This window comes from Mauremys reevesii, linkage group 2, assembly GCF_016161935.1.
Source record: "Mauremys reevesii isolate NIE-2019 linkage group 2, ASM1616193v1, whole genome shotgun sequence".
In the NCBI taxonomy this organism is placed as follows: Eukaryota; Metazoa; Chordata; order Testudines; family Geoemydidae; genus Mauremys; species Mauremys reevesii.
This window is the reverse complement of record NC_052624.1, coordinates 78,402,255-78,419,247: the sequence shown is the minus strand read 5'-3', so window position 1 is coordinate 78,419,247 and position 16,993 is coordinate 78,402,255. Positions and strand designations below refer to the sequence as shown.

General features: G+C 40.9%; 1 protein-coding gene and 1 long non-coding RNA gene across 5 annotated transcripts in view; one reads left to right on the top strand and one right to left on the bottom strand.

The window, feature by feature from the left end:
* Nucleotides 1-16,993, bottom strand: part of ATP2C1 (ATPase secretory pathway Ca2+ transporting 1) — a 117,659-nt gene that overhangs the window by 88,095 nt on the left and 12,571 nt on the right. Inside the window, exon 1 of one of the 3 annotated variants that reach the window (XM_039523303.1) lies at nucleotides 452-602. The exons of the other annotated variants lie outside the window; for them this stretch is intronic. The gene's annotated coding sequence lies outside the window, so the exon portion shown is untranslated. Of the gene's footprint in view, nucleotides 1-451; nucleotides 603-16,993 lie in introns of those variants that run through there. 3 annotated transcript variants of the gene reach the window in all.
* On the top strand, nucleotides 39-16,796 carry LOC120397458. Of its 2 annotated transcripts, none has more exons than XR_005593812.1 (4): nucleotides 39-143; nucleotides 3,938-4,034; nucleotides 5,962-6,101; nucleotides 16,235-16,796. It is a non-coding gene; the product is annotated as an uncharacterized LOC120397458 (long non-coding RNA). The 2 variants fall into 2 exon arrangements; XR_005593811.1 differs by lacking the exon at nucleotides 39-143 and adding an exon at nucleotides 580-622.

The following is a 16,993-nucleotide window of genomic DNA, read 5'->3' as shown; positions in this document are numbered from 1 at the left end:
AAAGTAAAAGCGGATCTCCGGGTCCCTTCGCTCGTGCACTCCCGCCCGCACCGAGACAGACGCGCTCCCGGGGTGAGCCGGCTGGCTGGCAGCTGCCACGGGAGGATTAGTTACCCAGCAGCCACACCGAACAGGGAGACTCGGTAACGAAGCCCGCCCAGAAGCCGCCCCAGCAAAGAGCGCAGGACGCGTTTCCGACACCAGGCTCCGGCAGCTCCAAGCCCCGCACCCCGCAACCATCCTGCCGCCCCGTGCCCCGCCGCCGAGAACCGCTCCCCACGCCGGGACGGCAGCTTGGCGGGGCTCTGACCCGGTGACCACCCTCGTTCCCTGCCCCACCACCCCCGGAGCGCCCCCGATACACCCCGCTCGCTCCCCCACCCCCCGGTCTCCCCGCGCAGCTTCGTGCTGCCCCGACCCCCTCCGCCGCCTCCCCCTCCCCACCGCTCACCCGAGACCCCCCTGGCGCAGGCGGCGGCGGCTCCTCCGCCCCCCGGCACTTCACTGCTCGGGCTCCGGGCGGCGGCGGCACAGACGCATCCCCGCTCCCCGAGCGCTCGATCCACTTCCGCTACCCGTGGGGCCGGCAGAGGAAGGGCCAGTTGTGAAGACGGAGTTGTAGGTGCGCATGCGCCTCAGAGCTGCCGCCGCCGCCGCCCCCCGCTGCTCCCCCTAGGCGCGCGGCCCACGGTCGGGAGCGAGCGAGCGCGCGCGCCTCTGCCACTCCCTGTCTCAGGAGCGGAGACTTGCTCCCCTCACAAGGGCGCTGGGCTCACGGACCCTTCCGCAGCCAACGGTTCGGGCGCGCCCGCGCGCCCCAGGAACCCGTGTGCTGCACGCTCCAGCCCCGCCCACCTGGACCCCCCCCAAGTCCCCCTTTGGCCCTCTCCCCCCGCCCTGACCCGAGACCGACCCCCCGCGGCTGCCCCCTAGCGGCCACAGACCCCCTCCCCGCCCAGTAAGCGCTCCTGTCAATCGTGCCCCTAGCCCCGCCCCCACCATCGCACTCTGCATCGCCACGCTCTGCTGCCCCCCCTCCCCTCAGTGTCCCCGCCCCAGCTGCTTGCCACAGCCCCACCCACCTTGAGCCGCCTCGCACGCCCCTGAGTAACGCACCCCCCCCCCCTGCTGCATGCTCCACCGCCTCCCCTTGCTAACGTCCTTTTACCTGAGTAACCTGCCTTTCACAGTAGCTTTCCTGCCCCCGGAGGCAGGGGCATCACAGCACCTCAAGACCAGGCCTGATTCCAACAGGCCGATTGGACCTTAGCTCTCCTTGCTACTGTATTGTGGTATCAGAGATGCTGGTCTTGAAACTGGCATTAGAGAATTCATGTGACAGTAGATAAGGAAGTTGAGAGATGGATGGTGCCCACCTCATTCATTATTACAGTAGCATCAAGAGGCTCCAGCTGAGATCAAGCTGTTTTATATTAGGCACAGTACAAACAGTGTGACAGTCTCTATCCCAAACAGATTGTAATATATTCCTATTTTGAGATCTGTTATATAGTACTTTTTAATCAACATTATACAGAGAAGGTAAGCATCATTATCCTCATTTTACAGAGGGACAGATTAAGTGACCTTGGGCAAGGTGTGTAATTTGGTGAGCATACCTTCTGCAAAAGGTTAATTTACCATGCTGCATGGGACTGCTTTTCAGAGACTGGCATCATATAAACCCTTTTTCCTGTACCCTATTAATACACCTGACTGACATTGGTTATTTGGTCTTGAGTACATTTCATAACAATCCAAAGTGTCATCAAGCAATTGACTACGCAATTTATCAACAAACCAAATATTTTAATCCCAGCCCAGTGCCTCCACAAATCATCATTCCTCCCCATGACTCAATCCCAACTAATTCTCCTCTGCTACTTTTATGATGGTCACTAAGACTGTCAGTCACACCTTTTATGAAGGCCAATATCACACACTGAACTGATGCTTTAGCATATCATATATGCTAGCTAGCTTTCATAGATTAGTATGCTTCCAACCATCTGAAAGAGGAATATTTGAGTACATTTTTAAAAAATAGAAAACTCTGGTTTAAGATGTCTAACTCCAGGATATATTTTCACTCTTAAAAGGAAATAAAGATAACGCTCAACCCTTCCCACTAGAAAGGGAACCAAACACTAAAAATAGCCTCTTATTAGTAAGAGGCCATCTAGACCCCAACAACACGGAGAGCATCCTTTGGGATGCCAATATAAATGTTTAAAAGATCTACTCTGGATGCTCAACACAATCATTCCTTTGGCGATAATGTTCTATTGAGTACATGATGAATTTTGTCATTCAAGGTCAACGTGTGATCTAGGCATGCTAATGCAGGCTTGACACCTGGTTTTTAAAGAAATATAAAGGATGGTCATACAAGGAATCTCATTGACAGCCTGTCAAACAAAGCTGAAGTGACAGGCTAATCAGTCTTCAGCAAGAGAAGAGGGAACCAAAAATCAATCTGTCAGTTCATAAGTGGTGTTTACAGCAACCAAATTACAAAAGGTTAAAATTAAGTCTCATAACTCATTAGTATGGCTTTCTGAAGCCATCAGCTAGGCAAGACCAAGTATTAAAAAGAAACAAACATTTAAATCTGAATATTTGTTTATATGCAGATATGCATCTGACTGTTTACAGTGGGGGAGGGGAGTACACAAGTGCTGAGATTTAACCTACTATGATATAAAAAAAATCTGCTTTCAGGGGGCGAGGAGGAGGAGGAGGAAGAGAACAGGTAAGTTAGTTGTTCCAAAGATATATAATGTATGATTTCAGGCTCTGCCCAAAGAGTTACCATGACAGATGGTGGTCCATGCTGTCTGAAAGTGAGCCTGTAGAGTTTAGGGATGCCACTGCAAAGTATCCCCCCGCCACCCCTCCAAAAAAGACTACCATTGTAACAGTGGGTCACCAACATACCGATTTTAGTGACTCATCTGTAAAATTGTGTCCCGCTTAGTTTCAGTTGGAAAAGGTGCAAGAATAGCAACACAGCTAAACATATCCTGCCCATTCTTATGCTTTTTGCAGTGTCATATTTATTTCTTCTCATTGCTATGATCAGCATTAGTCAAGGAGCCACAATGAGCTAGACCAAAGAAGAACATGGAGCTAGCATAAATGGGAAACTAACTAGGATAATTCAGTTTACCAGGTAAATTAAATGACAGGTTGTCCACTAAATGAGTCCTTATGCTCCTGCATTAATTTATGAAAGCTACTCCAACTGCTATTTTAAGGCAAAGTATGCAAGTTTACAGCAATTCTTAACATTTTTTCTTTAGCAAGGAAAGAGTCAGTGCAAGCCCTTTAGTTCTTGCCAATATTTACAGCCACATGCCACTTACACTTGCTTTCCAATACGACACTACAAAAACAGTGTTTACATTTGTAAGCCATAGGATTTCAGCATTTGGGCCTAAACAACTTCAGTCTGACCTAAAGTATCTATTTGGTGATCTCATCTGAATTATAAGCATTCCTTAAAAGAAATTGTGACTAGTTCTGTTTCCAACATCCCTACTCCTATCTACAGGGTTCTGCTCATAAAAAAAAATCCTAGATAATATTAGTGTCTCTCAATCCACTGCAGCAGTTTTTAGAAATTTTCTGACCCTAACATGAGCCTGATAAACCAAAGTGTCAAGACAGCCTTATTAGTTTCAGGTTCCACTCGAAAGCTTTGGTTTTAGCAGGAGCTATTTGGCAGACAGGACATTGTTAGAATAGATTTTTAAAAGCCTGAAGATAAATACCAGAAATCAGAATTAAAAATGGAAGTTAGTTTTTTTTTTTTAAAGCATCTTCACATTTGTGGTCAGTCATATGCATACAAATACTACTCAGGAGTCTCACAATATAATAGAATACTAGTCTGAAAATCAGAGTAATATTTTCTATTTTGTTTCAATTCCAACAGAATCATTAGAAGAATGAAGGTGATTAACTAACTAGAACATGAAAGGCAGAACCACAGGATATTCAAGCTCCACAACTAAAACTCTTGAAAAAAAAAAGTACGTAACACCAATGGGTATTTGAAAAATCTGATCTGAAAGTAGAATCAGAACACTGATTGAAATAAAATTTGGGGGTAGTTTACATTGATATTGCATTTCAAAAAAAATCTCATCTCACTTATATTCTGAAACACTTTCCCCTTTCCTTCTAGGTAAAAATCCAAATGACCCTTCCCCCTCCCCACAAAACCAACACTGAAACATCCTTTTAAAGATGGATTTGTTTATTCTAGTAACTTATCAATGTCAATAATATTTAAAGCTTGCCCATGACTTAGTTTTACTCATGAGAAGTTAAAGTGTACAGAAATTTTAAAATCCTGGAAAATATTTCAGGTTATAAAAACTATTAATTCTATATTCTAAAACATCTCTGGATTTTTTAAATGGTCTATAACTAAAATGCCAAGAGAGAAGCCAAGTTCTGAGACACTGGTATCCAATTTGGGGAAATGAAGGGAATGCCATTGGATCCTCTCTTAAAAATGAATTTTAAAGGTTTACTTCTTTACTCTAAGTATGATAATTCAGCCTCCCCGAGCACCCTGTACCCTCCTACTTCATAAACTGGCTTTTTCAGGAGGAAAACGTTCCCTCATAACAAGATAATCTCTTTCTGGTGGAAAGGATTGAAGAAAGTGAAAATCCAGTTTCTTACCTCTCCCACATTGTAGAGGAGAGTAAAATCAAAGTGCTTATGCTACTAGAGTCAGGTAGAGAAAGGTTGGTGCTGCAGATCTCCATTTATAGCAATGCACATTTTGTAAGTGCATTGTGTCATTTGTAGAGTTTCCCGCACCCCCATTATAGTATCTGACAGTTAATGAGGCAGCCACTTCAGTTCAGTGGTTCTCAAACTTTTGTATTGGTGATCCCTTTCACATAGCAAGCCTCTGAGTGCGACCCTGCCCCTTTATAAATTAAAAACACATTTTTTATATTTCTATTATAAATGCTGGAGAAGCAGGGTTTACGGGTAGAGGTGGACAGTTCATGACCCCCATGTAATAACCTCACGATCCCCTGAAGCAGGGGTTCCCAACGCTGTGCCTGTGGGTGCCATGGCACCTGCCGGGGCATCTATGTGCTTCCACCTACTGGCCACCGGACAAGCAGCCGCCGAAATGCCGCCGAGAAGTGGCCACGTCAAGAAGCGTCACTGCCGAAATGCCGTCGATGCTGCTGCTTTTCGGTGGCATTTCGGCGGCAACATTTCTCGACGTTGCCGCTTCTCAGCGGCATTTCAGCAGCTGCTTGTCTGGCGGCCACAGTCCTTGGTCCGGCACCCACCACACAGAAAAGGTTGGGGACCACTGTGCCTGAAGGGTCATGACCCCTGGTTTGAGAACCCCCGGTGTATAGAATTCCCAGAACAGAAAAGGGTGCTAAGATGGAGTTAAGTTTGAGTATATGTACGAGCAAGTTAAGAGTAAAAAGGTCCAAGGGATGTTTTAAAATTTTCATAAAGTGTTATTTTAAGTGAAACCTTAATTATGATGATTTTGTGGGGGGGATTTAAGTGAAACCTTAATGTAAGAAATGCACAACTGAGATACCCAAACAACCTTTGTTCTCCCCTATGACGACAATAAAGTAACCATATACCTATGATTCATTTCATGTAATCTGAGACCACCAACACTAAAATGCCTAATGTTTCTTTAAACATTAGACTGTTTAAATCTTTTCCTCCTGTAGCAGAATTATAAATGTTTCAGACTCTAGCCTCTCAATTATCTGTCAGCAAGACAAGATTAATTAATTTTCTAACTTTGTAATCAGGAAAGATGTCTAACCTCCTTCCATATTCATAATATTTCACTCTCACATTCTTTCCCCCTAGCATTTTCTGCTTCTCCTGAAGATTTCATACAGAGCATACCCCAGGTAATCCTCATCTTGGGCATCTTGTGTTTTGGATTAGGTCAAAGACTCCGGTGCAGGTTTTCCAGACAGCCTGCTCTTCCCGTACATTAACACAAGTGAGGATCTTCAACTGTTGCTGGTATGTTCTCAACTGCCCCTGTTCAAGTTGGGTTCTCAAGTGCAGACTCTTCACAGAAGGTGAGTTTCCCTGTTGTACATAGGACTCTAACACCCAGGATGGAGTGCCATGACCCTGCTCACAGAAATAGCCAACAGAGCTAGCCAGGCCAGGAAGAAAAAGTGCATATTATACACCATCCTGGGACAGAAGCTTAAATTGCACCATATGTCAAGCAGAATGCCCAGCTGAGACAGCCACAATGCCTTCTGGAGGCTCCTGCTACAATATTTCAACCACACCCGTTCAACACCAACCATGGCTTAAAGCCATGATGTAGTACTAGTGCTGGGATGAAAGATAACTACCAGTTCCATAGTGGAGTAAGATGTTCTACGGCTCAGAGGAAAACTATGATTGTTCCTTGAATTTAAAACACAAGGAAAAAGAAGAGCACTCCAGCACAGAGTGTTATTAAAAGGTTTCAGTTACAGTATTGAAGTGTCTGTGGTAAAGCATAAAGACATTCCAGCAATAAGGCTATGAAGCAAGATGAAAATAATTAGTGGTGGTAGAGCAGCTTAGTTTCAATCAATTCCAAGCTAACATGCCAAGAATTTTACTTATGTTGCATATATTAAAAAGAGAAAGCCACCTGTCTCAACACTTAAGACAATTCACAGGATTCCTGTTCTGATCTTGAAAATTGGGGTGAGGATTTACATAATAAGTTAATGAATAGATCATTACCTACTTGTAAGATTTCAGCTCTGGGCAAAAATAAGCTAATTTCAGCGATGAGTTCTTAGAGGTGATGGGTTTGTTTCTATAAATTCATTCAGACTGAGCCAAAATTCTAATCTAGTGGAAGCATGCTATAGTTTTCTTGGCAAAAGATTTATTCTAAACTTTTGTCTTGTAGGACAATTCACATTCTATTACAAAAAAGAATCACTACTTGCGCAGAAATAGAAATCTATTCTTCCCCTTAGAGGTTCTTCCTCTCCTTTTAGAAGGAATCTATTTAAAGTCAGATTTTAAGGTGGGTAGAGATTAAGTGATTTCTGCAGCATGTTGCTAGTGTCTTTGTTTCTATAGAAAGTACAACTTCTAGAATAAAGGCCAGTAGCTTTAAGAACATGAAATGCTGAAGTGGATGAAAGCAAGTTTTTATTTTTAGTCCCTCTGCTAATATGGCTATGGAGTTTGGCCAGGGAGAGGGCAAGGAATAAGGCTATTATGTGTACATACACCTTTCTTTTGAAGTCTGCTAGCTCTTCTCGTTTACTGAAAATATTCTAGCATGTATGTGTGGCAGATATAAGGTCACATACTGCAATCGGTGTTATCAGTCACGTTCTTGCATATCTTCAGCAAACCAGAAAGTGCAGGGAGGTGGGGGCTTTTAATTTAATTTCAAGAGTTAAAACTCATGCTTAATTACAAGTGAATTTGAATCCTCCCTACCATCTGGTAGTGGGGACATTCTATACAAATGCATAATTTCAACTGCCTATTCTGAAGGAAGAAGTTTCTTTTTCAGCAAAATATTCATCAATTTCCCATTGTCTGTTATAAACCAGGATTAGGTGAGGTCCCTTAAGTCAGAATTAAAAGGTGTTTCAGTTTCTAGATTTCAAAAATTGGCAATAAATGTACAAATCTGGAAGAAGCTTGTTTCTTTTTATGTTTGCAGTTAACTTTTAAAGTCATCCAAATCAGAGATAATATTGATACGTTCTGGTCAATTTACAGATTTATGTTCAGATTTCAGAAGCTCATTTCTGGCATTGAGTGTTTTTGTAGTACCCCTACAAAAATGGTCACTCATTTGATTTGCTGAAGTAGGAAATACCAACATGCAGAATGTTAAACATTTCTAGTTTTTGCAGCTGTCTGTGCTATATGGAAAGTCAGCCATCTAAGGAAGAGTCAGAACTCTCTCAGAATCTTGATGAGACCCGACCCAGAGCAGTAATTTAGATTAGTTACAAGATGCACACTGCATATGCAGATGTCATAAAATCCCTGATGTAGTTTCCTAAAGTTGTAGGATAGGACTTCCATTTCACACTGAAGAAACTTCCAGAAGGCCCAGTGTGTATTAATAGTTTGTAAAAGTTGCAGAGCTTTTAAAATTTCACAGCCGAGTTGTGTTGTCTCAGCTCTTTAAATTAGTTGAAATCCATGATTGTGACAAGTCCTTCCATGTCCCCTCACACAATTCTTTAAGTCTTTTCTTCACTTGATCGTTGGAGATGTGAGGATTAAGAATCTACTATCCATAGTGCTTTTTACTGTTCTTATGTGAAGGTCCATTTTATTGGAAGCCAGAATCATGTTAGAGTTTCTGATGAGAAAGCTGGGTTTGCAGCAAGACAAGCTCTGATGTGATCAGTGAGCCTATTTTCAAGTCACTGTACCTCTGGGCCTGAAGCATGTAGAACTGTGATAAAGAAATTTTGACAAACGCAACGAGGGGGAAAATTAAAGTTGTATTTAGTTACTGAATATTGTAACAGTCTATACTATTATGGGCACCATTTTCACAAGACTATGATAAATTTTGTACAAAGTTGGTCTTGTGAGGTATCTTGAAAATTAATAATCTGCTGAATATCATTATCCTGTTAAAATGTGTAGCCACACTATATGTGATTTTATAAGATTCTACTGTAGGATATAGAGGTTGACTTCCACCTCAGATGTGGTAATTTCTAATACAAACAGCTTAATGGGACTAAATTGGGGAGGGTGGGCAAATAATATCAATCCAAGAATATTAAAGGAATTGGAACATGAAATTGCAAGCCCAATAGCAAGGATTTTTAAAGAATCTAACCTCAGGGCTCAGACCCTCTGACTGGAGAATTGCTAATATAATTCCTATTTTTAAGTAAGTGATCCAGGAAACTACAGGCCTATTAGTTTAACCTCAATTGTATGTAAAGTCTTGGAACCAATTTTGAAAGAGAAAGTAGTCAAGGACAGAGGTGAACAGTAACTGGGAATAAAATACAACATAATTTTACAAAACTTAGATCATGCCAGACCAACCTGGTCGCCTTTGAGAAGATAACTGACTTTAGACAAGGGAAGTGCAATAAATCTAATCTACTTGGATTTCAGTAAAGCATAATGATACAGTTCCACATGGGAAATTACCAGTTAAAGTGGAAAAGATGGTGATTTGCTACAGGGTATGGTGAGACAAAACTTTTGCTTTTAAGTTAGTAATAGGCAAGCAAATACCTCTTATTTTCCTTTGCAACTAATCCTGACTTTTATGCATCAATACTTGTAATCACTTAAATTCTCTGTTAATACTTTTCTTATTGTTTTATCTTCACTAGTATGTTTGGATTAAGTTGTATGGGAAACTATTTGGGATTGCAAAGATGGTGCATATATTATTTTCCTTTGATGAAATGATGGACTTTCTGTGAGCTTGCATTGTTCAGTAGCATGCTGGACAGTACAAAAATGTGCATTTTTGTAGACAAGGCTGGGATTAAAAATTTGCAGGTGTCACTCTGCAGCTAAATTAATGAGTGACTGGTCAGAGTGCCCATGTACTTAGCTTGGAGAGAATTTGTGTACTGAAGGCTGTGTGAGCAGGTCAGGAATGGATGTTCTGAGAGCAAGACAGTGTAAAAGGCACCCCAGGTTAGAGAATTAAGGGGACACAGCTGTTCAATAGTCCAGATCGTACACTGGGTAATGTCACAAATACTCAGTAACAAAGGATCAGATGTCTTATTTATCTTGTACTTGATACATTTTAAATTCATGTATTTTAGATTCATAGTGCTTTGAGTCAAGTGTTTATTTCTGGAACAATGGAAAGCTAATGATTTATCAGATTTAGTTTGACTTTGAATTAACAAGAGTTTACTGATATTTCTGTTGGAAAAACTAATTAACCTTCTGACTCCCTTAAATGAATTGCAGTGATCACATACACACCTAGTGGAAGACCTCATAACTGTAGCATAAGACTACCACTACTAGTTGACTGCAAGTGTATACACCTCCCTTTCCTTTGGCCTCTCAGGCTATGTCTACCCTGCAGCTAGGAGTGAGCCTCTCAGCCCAAGTACACTGACTCACTATGGACATTGGGCTTGAGTTCAGGATCTCAAACCCACCCAATCCCTTAGGTTTGAGAGTTTGAGCTGCAACATGCACACTGGTATTTTTAGTGCCATAGCTTGAGCTCTGCTAACATGAGTCTACCCAGGCTGTGTAGGTTCACCCCAACCCCTGAGGGGGTGTTTTACTGTGTAGAACTAAGAAATTCCACTGCTTTGCATCCATAGAATGGGGATGAGGAGATGGAGAAGAGATCTGGTATAACATGTGCATGGGAGATACTGGGGCATCCCGGTTCTTATGAAAAGACTGTGCTAAGAGCAGCATTGCCAACTCTTGAGATTTTAATCACAAGTCTTCCAATAATTGGTATATTTCTGAAACAGCCAGTTCATGGACTCATGTCATTGAGGGGCGGGGAGAATCTCAGTGTTCACTATAGAATTCTAGTCCTTGTAGCTGGGAGAAAAACTTGAAAATGTGAACTGTAAAGGCTCAAGAACTAGGCCGCAAATAAAAAGAGACCCAAATTTCTTTTCCTAAGTCATGATTTTTGAGTTTTTGGAATTGGCAATGATAGAAACTCCAGCATGTATCTATCTTGTTTGGTAGGAATTTATCAAAAAAGATTAGTAGACAAATTCAGTCTAATTGAACATTTTCTGCTGCCTAGTTATTTGTTTATATTGCAGTAGAATTCCAGGACCCCAACTGGAATTGTGACCTTATTGTACTAGGCACTGTGCAAATTCCTAGAAGACTACAGTTTCTTCTGGAGATTCGAGTAGTGAAAGGAAAATATGTCGTGCATCTGAGGTTTGTGATCAAAATAGCTTGGCAGCAACATTTGAATATTTAATGAGTAGTGCTGAGGTAAACTCACTTAGTACTGGTTACGGCTCTTGGACACAGTTTCACTCAAACTCCCTGGTTTTAGCTTAATTTTAAGCGCTTTTTGATTAACATTCATGATATTTGTAACAAGTTCTTGAGATAGGTCTCCACAAAGTGAACCCCCCTGGTTTTATCTAGCAACTTTTTATTGGGGGGGCATCTTAGACTAAGGTGTATTATAATATGGATGGATAAACTATCTATCTATAAGTCAAAGTTTGTATGTCACATATATCTAGTAGAGAAGCAAGTGTGCTATTACAGATTAAAGCAACAGGGTTTTTCTACATTTTGAAATCTTAACAGCTTTTCTCATTTGTAGTCTTTTTTGTACACCCAATGTTTGTATAATTATGTTAATATACCAGTCATCTACATAGACGTAGTATTTGGGTAAGTTGACTTCATTAAGTTTCGTGTTACTGTTGCCTATTTAACTTCTTAAAATTTTGCAAAAGAAGAAAACTGCTGAAGCAATTTCTTAAGTAATCAGTTTTGCTGTCATTGCTACAGTCACATTCAGCCATGATTTTAGTGATACTGACTTAAGTGAATGACATAACAGTGCATCATTGATGAGATATCATCTGTCATTGGTTTTTCTTTTAGGCACTTGACAATACCATTTATACAGGGAACATGCAATTCTCTGTTTTCAATCTAAACTTGACTAGAATTCTATCATGCACCATGTCAACTTACAAACTCTGTGCTTCTGTTTCATAGAGTTAAAGGTCAGAAGGGATAATTAAATCTGACCTTGTGTCTATCATATGCCCCTAAGTTTCACCAGATAATCTGATATGAACCCCAAAGACTTCAGTTAGACCAAAGCATTTCAGTCCCAGAAGACTAAACTGGTGTGCCATGGACAGAGAACAGGAAAGACCAAGGTACTACCCCAATGTCACTATTGCAGGGACCTCAGACATTTGCCTAGGTGATCCCAGGAGGCAAACTATGCCCCATACAACAGAGGAAGGTGAAAAAAAACCCAATGTCTCTGGCAATGTGACCTGGGGGAAATTCCTTCCCAACCCCAAATCAAGCAATTAGCATGACCTTGAGCATGTGAGCAAGAAATCCCAGCCAGACATTCTAGAAAAAGGATTCTCTGTACCACTGCAGAGCAGGGTCAGATTAGGAATGGACAACATAGGCATGTGCCAAGGGCCAATTCATTGGAGAAGCCTCAGGGGGTTTACCAACCTGAGTGGTGCTGACACCCCATGCATAAGTTGTGTTAACCAATTGTACGTCTGGGAAAGATTCCTTCCTGACCCCCGCAGGTGACTTGCTAAAGCCCTGAAGCACAAGATTTGGCTAGTCATTGTCTCAAATCTCCCAGGCTGCTGGAAAAGACAGGACCCCTAGAATCACTGTCCATTTTAGTGTAGTGCATTGTTTAATGACAAACCATTTGCTGTTTTATTTGGACAAATGCAGGGATTTGAACAGCAAACACATTTGTAAATAGTTGAGGATGCTCAACTAGCTTCACTTGCCAGTAGTTTTGGATGGCAGCCTAATTCTTAGAGGTGCTGAACATCCTCAACTCTCATTTACTTCACTGGGGATTGCAGGTGCTCAAAATACTTCAGGATTAGGCTCCTATTGAGCTTCACAACTCCCCCCACAAGGTGGTCATTTATTCCCCATTTCCTTACAGGAATGCTAGAAGTGATCCTTAATTTGTTCACTTAAAATGTGTGCTTGAAGGGCTAGCATGTCAGGTGCTTACTGTAAGGCATTTGAGATGTGGCTTGAATTTCAACTCCTAATGCACAGGAAGATGAATCAACAAAAGAGAGTTTATCCTAGATGGAAAACAATTACGTTTTATTTGATACCAGTGAGCACAATTCCAGAAGGAAATAAATTATTTTGGGCAAGAATACATATCTTCATATGTTTTATACAGCACTTGGTACAATGGAGCCCTGATCCTGAGGCACCTCTGTTGTACCATAATATTTTTATACTATCTATTAAATGCAGAACTCCATATTTAGTGCAGTTTTCACGTAATTTAGCTTCTGAAGCACAACAATTCACATATTTGAATTGTAATCCCTCAGTTATCTGAATAAATTTGGAATTAGTATAACGTGACTGATGGAACACCTGGACTACCGTTCCCTATTGGCAGATACATATTTTCTAAAGGAAATTCAGTGAGCAGCAAACAACTCAGTTAAGGTAAAAATTAACATGGGCCTCAAAGTGATTCTAAATGAATAATATGCCTTCAGTCCCGAAGCACTTTGACAGTACAGGGAAATGCAGCCACATATTGGATGAAGGACAGCAATCAATTAGTGCATATCATGCTTCACAGCAATGAAGGGAGGAGAGTAGAGAAAGTTTTAGCTTGTGACATGAGGCAAACTTCTGTTTGAAACAAAATCTTGGTAACTTTATTATACACAGTAGACAGCACTTTCAAGAGGTCACTTAAAAATAGTGCTGTCGATTAATCGCAGTTAACTTACACGATTAATTCAAAAAAATTAATTAGTTTTAATCACACTGTTAAATAGAATACCAATTGAAATTTATTAAATATTTTAGATTCTCTATATTTTCATATATATTGTATTGTGTTGTAATTAAAATCAGAATGTATGTTTATTACAAATATTTGCACTGTAAAAAATGAATAGTATTTTTCAATTCACCTCATAAAAGTACTGTAGTGCAATCTGTTGTGAAAATGCAACTTACAAATGTAGATTTTTTTTTATGCAACTGCACTCAAAAACAAAACAATGCAAAACTTGGGAGCCTACAAGTCCACTCAGTCCTACTTGTTCAGCCAAACTAAAACAAACAAGTTTGTTTACACTGACAGGAGATAATGCTGTCCTCTTATTTACAATGTCATCAGAAAGTGAGAACAGGTATTTGCATGGTAGTTTTGTAGCTGGCATTGCAAGGTATTTAAGTGCCAGATAAGCTAAATGTTCATATGCCCCTTCATACTTCAGCCACCATTCCAGAGAATGTGCTTCCATGCTGATGACACTCATTAAAAAAGAATGTGTTAATTAAATTTGTGACTGAACTCCTTGGGGGAGAATTGTATGTCTCCTGTTCTGTTTTACCCACATTCTGCCATATATTCAGTGATGAGCTCCCAAAGTCCTAATAACCAGTTCCCTACCGGGTCCTCGCTGGCACTTTGGTGTCAGGGCGGTGGTGTCTTCACTCACTCCAGGATTTCGGTGGCAGGTACTTCACCCGGAGCGAGTAAAGACCCCCCCTGCCGCTGAAGACCCAGTAGGGAACCACATGGTGAGTACAAGCCCCACGTGCCTATCTCCCCCCACCTTCTGCTGGTGGTATCTGATTCAGATAATGAAAATGAACATGCGTCGGTTGCACTGCTTGCATTGTTATTGAGCAGAACCCATTATCAGCATGGATGCATGTCCCCTGGAATGGTGTTTGAAGCATGAAGGGACATATGAATCATTAGTGCATCTGGCACAAATATTTTGCAACGCCAGCTACAACAGCGCCACAAGAACACTTGTTCTCACTTTCAGGTGAGATTTTGAACAAGAAGTGGGCAGTATTATCACCTGCAAATGTAAACAAACTTGTTTGAGCGATTGGCTGAACAAGAAGTAGGACTGAGTGGACTTCCAGGTACTACAATTTTACATTGTTTTACTTTAATGCAGAGTTTGTTGTTTTTTAAATGTAATTCTACATTTGTAAGTTCAACTTTTATGATAGATTGCACTACAGTACTTTATTAGGTGAATTGAAAGATACTATTTCTTTTCTTTTTTTTTAAGAGTGCAAATACTTGTAATCAAAAATACAAAGTGAGTACTGCACACTTTGTATTCTGTATTGTAATTGAAATCAATATATTTGAAAGTGTAGAAAACATCCAAAAATATTTAAATAAATGACATTTTATTGTTTAACAGTGTGATTAATCATGATTAATTTTTTAATCACTTGACAGCCCTATTTTGAATGTCATTTTTGCAGAGTTTACAAGCAAATACTGGTAACTGCATTAGCATTTTTAAAATAAACTTAGTTTGATGCTAGCGTTCTCTCTGAAATAAGAGACCTTTTTATTGAACTGAATAGTTTTCTTAATGCATTCCTAATAAAGGAATAAGTCACTAATAGTAACCATTGCTTTGTAGTGCATTTCACTGCACTAAAAGAAAAAACCTCTAGTACAGACAGCCTTGTCTTTGTTCTTCTGCAGACTAAAGGCTGAGAAAGTCCAAGGTTTTAACCCCTCTTATTTTATTGGATTGTCATTGGTGGTACTTTGGATTGTTGGTCAGATGGTCTTACATGCTTTTACCACCACTACTGTCATGTTGCTGAGGATAAGAGATTTGACCTTCCAGTGCTCAGCTATTAATTTAAAAGCAACAATGTGGGGCCAGCACCCTCCTCCCCACATACATTAATAGCCATAGAAGATGAGAACAGAACTGTGGTGTCTGGGCTTTCTGCTCAAGTCATATTTCCAGTTGAAAGCTTGCTCGTGTGTGTGTTGGGGAGGGGAGAAGGTGGGAGTTGAGATCAAATCTCATTGAAATTAACTCCTGGCTGACAGCTATTTCCACACTATCTGCCAGGAGATCCCCACCTTAGGCCATGCGTCCCAGTCAGACTCCTTGGCTTCATCCTTATGGTAGTTCCTAGTCAGAACAGAGCTCTGGACTCTTTTCTGAGTAAAAAAGGTAGAGCTGGGCTCCTGCAGAATTCTTAAATTGCTACCCTTAAGGAGACACGTGGTGCTTACCATTTGTTAGGCCTCTGTGTCCAAAGCCCAGGTGAATCACATGCAGGTACATCCAGGATGTGTTACAAGAAGTGGTGATAAGCATGGTGTTGGACTTAAGTATGCTATATTTTACACACACACACACACACACACACACACCCCTCTAACTCTGCTTGGCCTATAAATAAGCATTCTTATCTATTGCATTTAATAATTAAGGGTCTCATTCTCTGTTGCCCCTTTGTTTTCCTGTGATCAGATTAATAGATTTTAAAGTAAAAAAGGATAGTTTTAAATGTAATCTGATCTCCTGTACAACAGGCCAAACAGCCTCACTCAGTAATTTCTGCATCAAGTCAATAGCTTCTGCTTGAGCCACAGTAGCTCTCTCAGAAAGTTATCCAGTCATGATTTAAATGGGTTAAAAAGCCATCTGCAATCAGAAATCTCTTTTCCTTGTAGGCACTTGTGGATCAGAGACTTGGTTTTCAGCATTATACTATAGAAGATGTTGGCTAGCACTTTTGAGAAAAATGCAAGACAAAGGACAATGAGATGAACAATGACATCTAATGGGGTGGTGGTGGGCTGTGCTCTAGTGTAAGTGACCTGCAAGTAGCACGTGATCTGAAGTTTACAGGTACCTTCACAGGTATAGATTGGTACAGATATAAATGCCTGGTTCTAATTCAATACTTTCAGAAGGAACTCACATGAAGAGTGAGAGTTTATATTACCTATGAAGAGGTGCTGGTCGTGCAGTGTGGGGGAAGTTCACCAAACCAGCTACCAATCAACTGTGTCAAAGACATGCCTATTGTCAAATCAAGGAGAGCAAGTTTTTCCTTTGGATTACCAAATTGTGTCCAGTCCTGCAAATTGTTCCATATAGGCTGATGTCTGCACAGAACTCCTTGTTAGACTCAAGGCATAAATGCAGAAGTTCATACATAGAGGGTATATACTTGAACTATCCTGGGACAAAGATAACATTAGCTAACCAAAAATAAATGTATTGAATGTGGCTTATCTGGAATGTAAGTGATCCTGCTAATAAACTGTTGTATAATTTTTTTTTTTTTTAAAAGACAGGTTCATGAATGTCAATTACAGTTAGGACTCAGGACAGTTAAATGACTGAGATCACATAACTTCAATGCTTCATAAATATCCCATTTACTCTGCATGTAATTGCTAGTTACCTGCGTTAGCAGTTTTCAA